The 9,390-nt window shown below is 45.3% G+C and overlaps 1 non-coding gene across 1 annotated transcript; it reads right to left on the bottom strand.

The window, feature by feature from the left end:
• Nucleotides 1-1,023: 1,023 nt before the first annotated feature.
• Trnat-cgu (transfer RNA threonine (anticodon CGU)) lies at nucleotides 1,024-1,098 on the bottom strand. Its single transcript has one exon. It is a non-coding gene; the product is annotated as a tRNA-Thr (tRNA).
• Between the last annotated feature and the right edge of the window lie 8,292 nt (nucleotides 1,099-9,390).

Genomic DNA, 9,390 nt, shown 5'->3' with positions numbered 1-9,390 from the left:
GAACCGCGGTGTTGGCCGTCGAATGGCGCTAGCTGCGCAGCATTTGTGCACCGCCGCCGTCAGTGTCAGCCAGTTTGCCGTGGCATACGGAGCTCCATCGCAGTCTTTAACACTGGTAGCATGCCGCGACAGCGTGGACGTGAACCGTATGTGCAGTTGACGGACTTTGAGCGAGGGCGTATAGTGGGCATGCGGGAGGCCGGGTGGACGTACCGCCGAATTGCTCAACACGTGGGGCGTGAGGTCTCCACAGTACATCGATGTTGTCGCCAGTGGTCGGCGGAAGGTGCACGTGCCCGTCGACCTGGGACCGGACCGCAGCGACGCACGGATGCACGCCAAGACCGTAGGATCCTACGCAGTGCCGTAGGGGACCGCACCGCCACTTCCTAGCAAATTAGGGACACTGTTGCTCCTGGGGTATCGGCGAGGACCATTCGCAACCGTCTCCATGAAGCTGGGCTACGGTCCCGCACACCGTTAGGCCGTCTTCCGCTCACGCCCCAACATCGTGCAGCCCGCCTCCAGTGGTGTCGCGACAGGCGTGAATGGAGGGACGAATGGAGACGTGTCGTCTTCAGCGATGAGAGTCGCTTCTGCCTTGGTGCCAATGATGGTCGTATGCGTGTTTGGCGCCGTGCTGGTGAGCGCCACAATCAGGACTGCATACGACCGAGGCACACAGGGCCAACACCCGGCATCATGGTGTGGGGAGCGATCTCCTACACTGGCCGTACACCACTGGTGATCGTCGAGGGGACACTGAATAGTGCACGGTACATCCACACCGTCATCGAACCCATCGTTCTACCATTCCTAGACCGGCAAGGGAACTTGCTGTTCCAACAGGACAATGCACGTCCGCATGTATCCCGTGCCACCCAACGTGCTCTAGAAGGTGTAAGTCAACTACCCTGGCCAGCAAGATCTCGGGATCTGTCCCCCATTGAGCATCCAGAATGAGATTTTCACTCTGCAGCGGAGTGTGCGCTGATATGAAACTTCCTGGCAGATTAAAACTGTGTGCCCGACCGAGACTCGAACTCGGGACCTTTGCCTTACGCGGGCAAGTGCTCTACCAACTGAGCTACCGAAGCACGACTCACGGCCGGTACTCACAGCTTTACTTCTGCCAGTACCTCGTCTCCTACCTTCCAAACTTTACAGAAGCTCTCCTGCGAACCAGGAGAGCTTCTGTAAAGTTTGGAAGGTAGGAGACGAGGTACTGGCAGAAGTAAAGCTGTGAGTACCGGCCGTGAGTCGTGCTTCGGTAGCTCAGTTGGTAGAGCACTTGCCCGCGAAAGGCAAAGGTCCCGAGTTCGAGTCTCGGTCGGGCACACAGTTTTAATCTGCCAGGAAGTTTCGCCCCATTGAGCATGTTTGGAACTGGATGAAGCGTCGTCTCACGCGGTCTGCACGTCCAGCACGAACGCTGGTCCAACTGAGGCGCCAGGTGGAAATGGCATGGCAAGCCGTTCCACAGGACTACATCCAGCATCTCTACGATCGTCTCCATGGGAGAATAGCAGCCTGCATTGCTGCGAAAGGTGGATATACACTGTACTAGAGCCGACATTGTGCATGCTCTGTTGCCTGTGTCTATGTGCCTGTGGTTCTGTCAGTGTGATCATGTGATGTATCTGACCCCAGGAATGTGTCAATAAAGTTTCCCCTTCCTGGGACAATGAATTCACGGTGTTCTTATTTCAATTTCCAGAAGTGTATTTTCTCAGTGTATCCAAGAAAATAAAATTTTTACAGAAAAGTTTTTCCAGATCGCAACATTACATAGGGGCAGTTGTACAGTCCCCAGCTAGCAGCCTCTTGGTTCTATTATAGAACTAGCGCTGAAAACGCGTTGTACGAACACGCAATACCACCGAACCGGAGGACAAACGAGGAATAATTTAACCGGTGATTCTGGCAGAGTGAATAAAGTTAACCGGAGAATAAGTTTTGACCATGGCACTTGTAGTTGCAGGGTTTGTAATGACAGGATTTTTTTTAGAACGGGGAAGGAGAAGAAATGGGGACATCACACAAACAATATGGAAGAATATGAAGATTCCAAATTTATATAAAAATTTCTTATTACTACTACTACTAATACTTTTCGATCTCATGCTTGAGAAACTAGAGCGTATGAATGAAATGTGAACTATTTCCTAACATAATATTTTTTGCTTTGATTTTGGTACTTCGGGAATTATATTCTGTCGTGTTATTTATGTAGATAAAAATGACCATTTGTTCTAAAACAGTTTCGCTTATTTGGCGTGTGTTACAACTGTTACAATATTAGAAAGGCCTATTTAGTTTTATCTAGCATACAGTGACAAAATAGATGTAATAAAATCGAGAAACCGCGGCAGTCTTGGGTAATATTCGTATTAACAGCTTTTTCAGTATTACAGAACGACATTCTGATGAATTAATAGATTCTTTCGCAGAAACGAAAGCGCGCCGTGTAAGGCTGATGCACGATTAGACAGAAAAAATGGTTGGGACCTAAGGACTGAAGAAAAACGTTTACTGCCTTGCTTGTCTATAGTCTTTACTGGTTTTATGTTTCCTATATTTAATTTTATGCCACACAAAAGCAAAGTTATTAGCTAATAGGCAATAAAGAGTGCATTTTTTCTGAAGAGTTCTTATTCTCCCGGTCACAAATAATCCTGCCCAGTATTAATTTATTATTAAGGGGAAATGATGTCAAACCAGAGGACTGGGAGCAGGAGAGGCACCAAGGGACATTTTAATTTCCCCTGATCTGAATATAGGCTTGATGGCTACCATTACAATATGTACACGCTTGAATTCCACAGAGCAAAATACAGTGACGTGCGATAGAAGAATGCTGTCTGAAAGGCCGTGGCACTGCACTTTGGCACTCTGAAAGACCGAATGACATGTCTTATTTTACGTCGTACATATGTATGTGTCTTATGATTTAAACTCTTGAGATAGATGTACGCTACCAAATGAACTGATTTTTTTTAAAAAAATTTAACGTCCTATTTTGAACGCGCAAGGGAGCAGGGGAGGGGAGCGTCACTATCACGTTTTTGTCCCGGTTCGGAAATATCTATCGAAGATTCGGGGCTGCATGTTGGCAAACATCGAAATTCTGAACTTTCTCTTACAGATTCTGTAATTCGTATTTCTTGTATCTCTATGAATTAACTTGTTATAGCTGTTTGTAATCGCTATATTTATTTTGAATTATCCCGTATTATAAGAGTTTCACAGTAAATATACAGGGTGTTAGGAATATAAGTGCAGATATTATGATAATTGGTACCTTAATATGTACCCACTTCGGTATGTTAGTTGTTTCTTCTCTGCGTCTAATGATCTTACCACAAACACGTCACACACTTTACTACCGCATGTTTTCTGCACAGTCATAATTGCACCACTAAGTGGATTATGCCTGCCAGTATCAACCAGTTTGCGTCCACACATCGAGACCTGACCTGTTGCCCAAGAGTAAATAAGCATTAATGGCTTACTCTTGCCACATGTAATTGGAGGTATTGACCAACCTAAAAATGTACTGCTCCTAATAGCTATAGTTATTGATCTACTAATGAAGTAAATAATAATGTAATGTTGTTTAGTACACTATCCTCTGTCACCAATATGGGTGAAGAAAAATTAACGCACTCGGAATTCGCAGCATGCTTCCTCACATACCAGCCATAAAAAGATGCCTTTCACGAAATATCGTCCTGCGCATATTTCGGGCAGTAAGTGGATCTGCGCATATTTCGGGCAGTAAGTGGACGTTTAAAGACTGACAATCTGGCAACATTGCAATAACGTCTCCAGAATGAGAATTCTGGAAACATCCCCCAGGCTGTGGCTAAGCCATGTCTCCGCAATATCCTTTCTTTCAGGAGTGCTAGTTCTGCAAGGTTCGCAGGAGAGCTTCTGTAAAGTTTGGAAGGTGGGAGACGAGATACTGGCAGAAGTAAAGCTGTGAGTACCGGGCGTGAGTCGTGCTTCGGTAGCTCAGATGGTAGAGCACTTGCCCGCGAAAGGCAAAGGTCCCGAGTTCGAGTCTCGGTCGGGCACACAGTTTTAATCTGCCAGGAAGTTTCATTGCAATAACGTGTACGGTAACTACCAATGTAAGGAGCAGGCGACAGGTGTGTACAGTTGGTATAGTGGATAGCATTTTGAGTTAGCATGCAGGAGGTCCATGGTTCGATTCTTGGTGGAAGCTTATTAGCTTTTTGTGTTACAGCGAGTACAGTAGGTCTTCTACAGAACATTTGCAGTTATACACTATGAATACAGAAATGGAAATACTACAATCGTTTTCATCGGTCAGCATTTAAAGAAACCATTTTCATGTCGTGGAAGCGTATTGTTTCGCACCATTGTATCTACTAGATAACACACTTGTTTCCTGTGTATCCTCCCTCCGTTGTCTCATACATTAATACCAACTCTTATTCTTGCCACGTTCAGGTCCATTACATTTCGTTAGGGCCTTCCATCACCAGTAGGGCTATCAATACGCTTCGCAAATAATATTGGTGGAATTATTGGGGGAGGGTACACATAAAACAGATTTCTAATCAGGTAGATGCAGCGGCGCGAAATATGTCGCGTCCACGACGTGCAAAATGCCTCTTTGAAAGCTGCCCAATGAAAACGATTGTACTTCTGTTTCTGTTTTCATAGTATGTAACTGCAGTTGTTTTGTAGAAGATCCAGTGTAACCGCTGAATGACGATTAAGAGGGCAGATACCATACCACGAATACTAGTTTTCGCAAATAAAAACAAATAAGTTTCGACCCAGAATCAAACTCTCGATCTCCTGCATGCTAACCTTAAACAAAATTGTTGAGGCTTTCGTGGCCACTTGTTGACAAACTGCCTATTGGCTTCTGTCTCGGGTTCTTCGGCCGACGTTCATCTAATGATTTTTCTGACGTTTCGCCAGCACGAGTGGCTGGCATTGTCAAAGCTTCACCCTCGATTGCCGGTGGTGAACCTTAAACGCTATCCACTGCACCATCCGCACAGCAGCGTTGGATCTGCTGACAATCGTAGTTATCGTACATGTGATTACAGTGTTGTCAGGTTGACAATCTTTAACGTTCATTTACTGCCCGAAATATGCACAGGACGAAATTTTGTGAGAGACATTCATTTTTGTACTCGAGTATGTGAGGAATCGCGCAGCGAAGGCCGAATGCACGGATTTTTCTTCACCCTATATATATATATATATATATATATATATATATATATATATATATATATATATATATATATCCTAGACAAATGTATTTCCGAAATTTCATTACTCTACATTAATTTTTCTTTGGTGTTACCATTCTTTTCCGTCAGTGTATATATAAGAAAAATTAAAACATTAAATTAATTAAAATTAATGAAAAGAAAAAAGAAAAAATGAATCTAGAGCAATGAAATTTCGGAAATAGATTTGTGTAGGAAACATATTTAAGTGATTAACATTGCAACATCACAAGTTGAAGCAAGTCCGGAATAAGCCATTGCAAATGTGAAATTATGGTACATTAATAACTGGTGCAACCGCTAGAATGTTGAATGCATGCATGCAAACGTGCATGCACTGTGTTTGCCGTATGTCTACTCGAGGGATGAAGTTCCATGCCTGTTGCAATTGGTCGGTCACTACAGGGATAGTTAATGCTGTTTGTTGATGTCGCTGGTGTTGTCGTGTTATATCCCACATTCTTGACTGGAGGCAGATCTTGTGACTGAGTAGGCTAAGGCGACATGTCGACACAATGTAGACCACGTTGGGCGACAACATCGGTATGGGGGCGAGCGGATTCCTGTTGGAAAACAAACCCTGGAACACTGTTAATGAATGGCAACACAACTGATCGAATCACGAGATTTATCTACAAATCTGCAGTCAGGATGCGTGGGGTAGCCACAAGAGTGCTCCTGCCGTCATACGAAACCGCATCCCAGACCATAACTCCAGCTTTAGGTCCAGTGTGTCTTGGCCACGCAAATGGTTCAAATGGCTCTGAGCACTATGGGACTCAACTTCTGAGGTCATCAGTCCCCTAGAACTTAGAACTACTTAAATCTAACTAACCTAAGGACATCACACACATCCATGTCCGAGGCAGGATTCGAACCTGCGATCGTAGCAGTCGCGAGGTTCCAGACTGTAGAGCCTAGAACCGCTCGGCCGCTCCAGCCGGCTTGGCCACACACAGCTTGGTTGCAGGCGCTCACCTGGTCTCCTTTTATCCAACACAAGTCTATCACTGGCACTGAGGAGAACCAGCTTTCATCAGAAAACACAACAGACAGCCACACCTTGGACGCACGAGCTGTTAAGCTGATTGTGCGATAAACCCCGCACCTGTCAGCTCTTGCAGTCTTCAGGATTGTGTGGATGATGTTTTTTCCGGAAGTCTGGTGGTATATCGCCAGACTCACATATTCTACCCACCAACAAGTATAGTCGTTTTGTTGCATTTCACCCAATCATTACCGAGCGAGGTGGCGCAGTGGTTAGCACACTGGACTCGCATTCGGAAGGACGACGGTTCAATCCCGTGTCCGGCCATCCTGATTTAGGTTTTCCGTGATTTCCCTAAATCACTCCAGGCAAATGCCGGGATGGTTCCTTTGAAAGGACACGGCCGACTTCCTTCCCCATTCTTCCCTAATCCTATGAGACCGATAACCTCGCTGTTTGGTCTCTTCCCTCAAACAACCAACCAACCAACCCAATCATTTTAGAAATTCCGACGAAATGTTATCTACAACCTGCTGCCTCATTTGGTTTTAAGTCCTCCAAAGCTCTTTTAAACTCTAGTACTGGCCCCCCTATTTCTTCCCTACTGATCCTTGTTTCTTTGTCTATCGCGTCAACGGACAAGTCCTCTCCTTCGTAGAGGAATTCAATTTACTCATTCTACCTATCCGGTCTCTCCTCTGCATTTAACAGTGGAAGTGTCATCGTACTCTTAATGTTATCATACTTGCTTTTAATTTCACCGAAGGTTGTTTTGGCTTTTCTGTACGCAGAGTCAGTTCTGCCGACAATCATTTCTTTTCCGACTTCTTCATTTTTTCCAGCAGCCATTTCGCCTTAACTTCCTTGCACTTACTGTTCATTGCGTTCCTAAGGGATTATATTTCTGGATTCCTGAAGTTCCTTGAACATTTTTGTACTTTCTTCTTTGGCTGACCGACTGAAGTATTTCCTCTGATATCCATGGTTCCTCCGCAGTTACCTTTTCTCCCAACTTCTGTTATGGCGCTATTTGGAGATGGCCATTTCTCTTCAACTGAACTGCCTACTGAGCTATTCATTATCACTGTGTCCATAGCCTCAGAGAACATCAAGTGTATCTCTTCATTCCTATGTACTTCCGTATCTCATATCCTTGCGCGCTGCTTCTCCCTGACTAGTCTCTTAAACTCGAGCTTTTCACCATAACTAAATCGTGGCCTGGGTCTATATCTACTTCTGGGTACTCCTTACAGTCCAATATCTTAATTCGTAATCTGTCTGACCATGATGTTTGCTAACTGGAATCTTGCCGTATTTCCTGGACTTTTCGAACTACACCTCCTCAAATGGTTCAAATGGCTCTTAGCACTGTGGGGCTTAACTTCTGAGGTCATCAGTCCCCTAGAACTTAGAACTACTTAAAGCTAACTAAGCTAAGGACATCACACACATCCATGCCCGAGGCAGGATTCGAACCTGCGACGGCAGCGGTCGCGCGGTTCCAGACAATCGCCTAGAACCGCTCAGCCACACCGGCCGGCAGTTTCGTTGGTTATTAAACCTTTTTCTCGTGGTCAACTCCTCCTTTGCAGTCCACTGCTGGAGTTCCGAATGGGGTTCTAGTCATCTTTTGACAGTGGAGATACAATTTTTTGATGATATGCTACATGTCCTGAGAATACACGTCATGTGTGTTTAATGCAGTTGTTTCCATTGCCTTCTGCTTTCTCAAGCCGTTGATCATTGCCGATTTTTCCGCCTTTAGGGGCAGTTTGCGACCCTAAGGGTAAGAGAATGCTCTGAAACTCTGTTCGCTGCTCCGACCTCTTTTGCAAGGCCGTTGGCAGAACGAGGGGGACTTCTTATGCCGTAAGTCCTCGGCCGCTGCTACCAATTTATTTTCAAAATTTAAGCAGTGGAGTGGTTCGAACACGGGACCGAGGACATTTTAATTGCTAATCAAAAACGCGAACCCCTTCCCTCTTTTTCTTTTACACAGCATAGCTTACCACTTTTTTTTCCAAATGGAACCTTCCTGGCACCCAAAGGGAGGGCTGGGGCAAAGTGGGCAGGGGTCGTAACCTGTGGCCCTCTCCGGGAACCAAGGAAAGCGTAGGGAACATGGAGTAGAAAATTTGGAAATTTATTGTAAGGTCTTATGGGGCCAAACTGTTGAGGTCATCGGTCCCTAAGCTTACGCACTGCGTAACCTAACTTAAACTAACTTACACTAAGCCGCGAGGCTCATTGAGTAGAGGTACAAAGCATATCAATGAAATAAGATTTTTTATCTTATCTTATGTTTCTGTTTTTAATCTTTATTTATTTTACTTTTATTTATTTTTAAGTTTTGTTATTTTTTCTTGAAGTACACCACCGAGCGTGTCAGGAAATCGACGTCGCGAGGAGGAGAGATAGGCAATTCGCCACAATCGGCGGGACTATCAGACGGGTAGTTTTTCGGTCATTCCCATGACCAGAGACCAAAGAATATCCAGTACGAAGAGTGTAAAATGCGTGAATCAACACCTCATTGCAGAAACGCACCAACTCCAGGGCTGTTTAAGAAAGACAATACAAAGAAAACTGGAGAAAATTTGTCTGCAGTTGGGACTGCTGACAACTGCACACTGTCATTCATGAAGAAAGTGCCAAAAATCATGGACATTTTTCTCGCTGTCAGCAAATAAATAGTGAACTGTGTGTTCACAAATCCACTTCACGGTGTTCGTTTTCGTGGGACGAATCCAGGGACCGGAAAGAGGATAAGGTCAGGAGGTAGGTGATTGGGAGTTGTTCGGGTAATTAAGGTAAACGCCTATCACACCAAGAACCGGATACCTGTCGCCGATCCGCAGACCAGCCGACGCTCGTCTGTGTCCAGAACTTCTTAGGCGACACACAGCGGGGTGTCTGCAAGGTGAATCACTTGAAGGCGTGAGAGGCATACTTGCTTTCCATTGACCATAAGGTGCTTTGCCCACTAGACGTCAGTGGCAAGACGAGGAGCGCACAACGATCGCCAGACGGCGCGGCAGTCGACATTGGAATGCATTCCCTCAACCACATTTGGTGACGTATTCGTGGACATAAAGTGCGTTGGAAATATCGCAGTACGGAAGAAGC

This window comes from Schistocerca nitens, chromosome 1 (assembly GCF_023898315.1).
Source record: "Schistocerca nitens isolate TAMUIC-IGC-003100 chromosome 1, iqSchNite1.1, whole genome shotgun sequence".
NCBI lineage: Eukaryota > Metazoa > Arthropoda > Insecta > Orthoptera > Acrididae > Schistocerca > Schistocerca nitens.
Note: the sequence above shows the minus strand (reverse complement) of the source record. Positions and strands in the feature narration are given on the sequence as shown.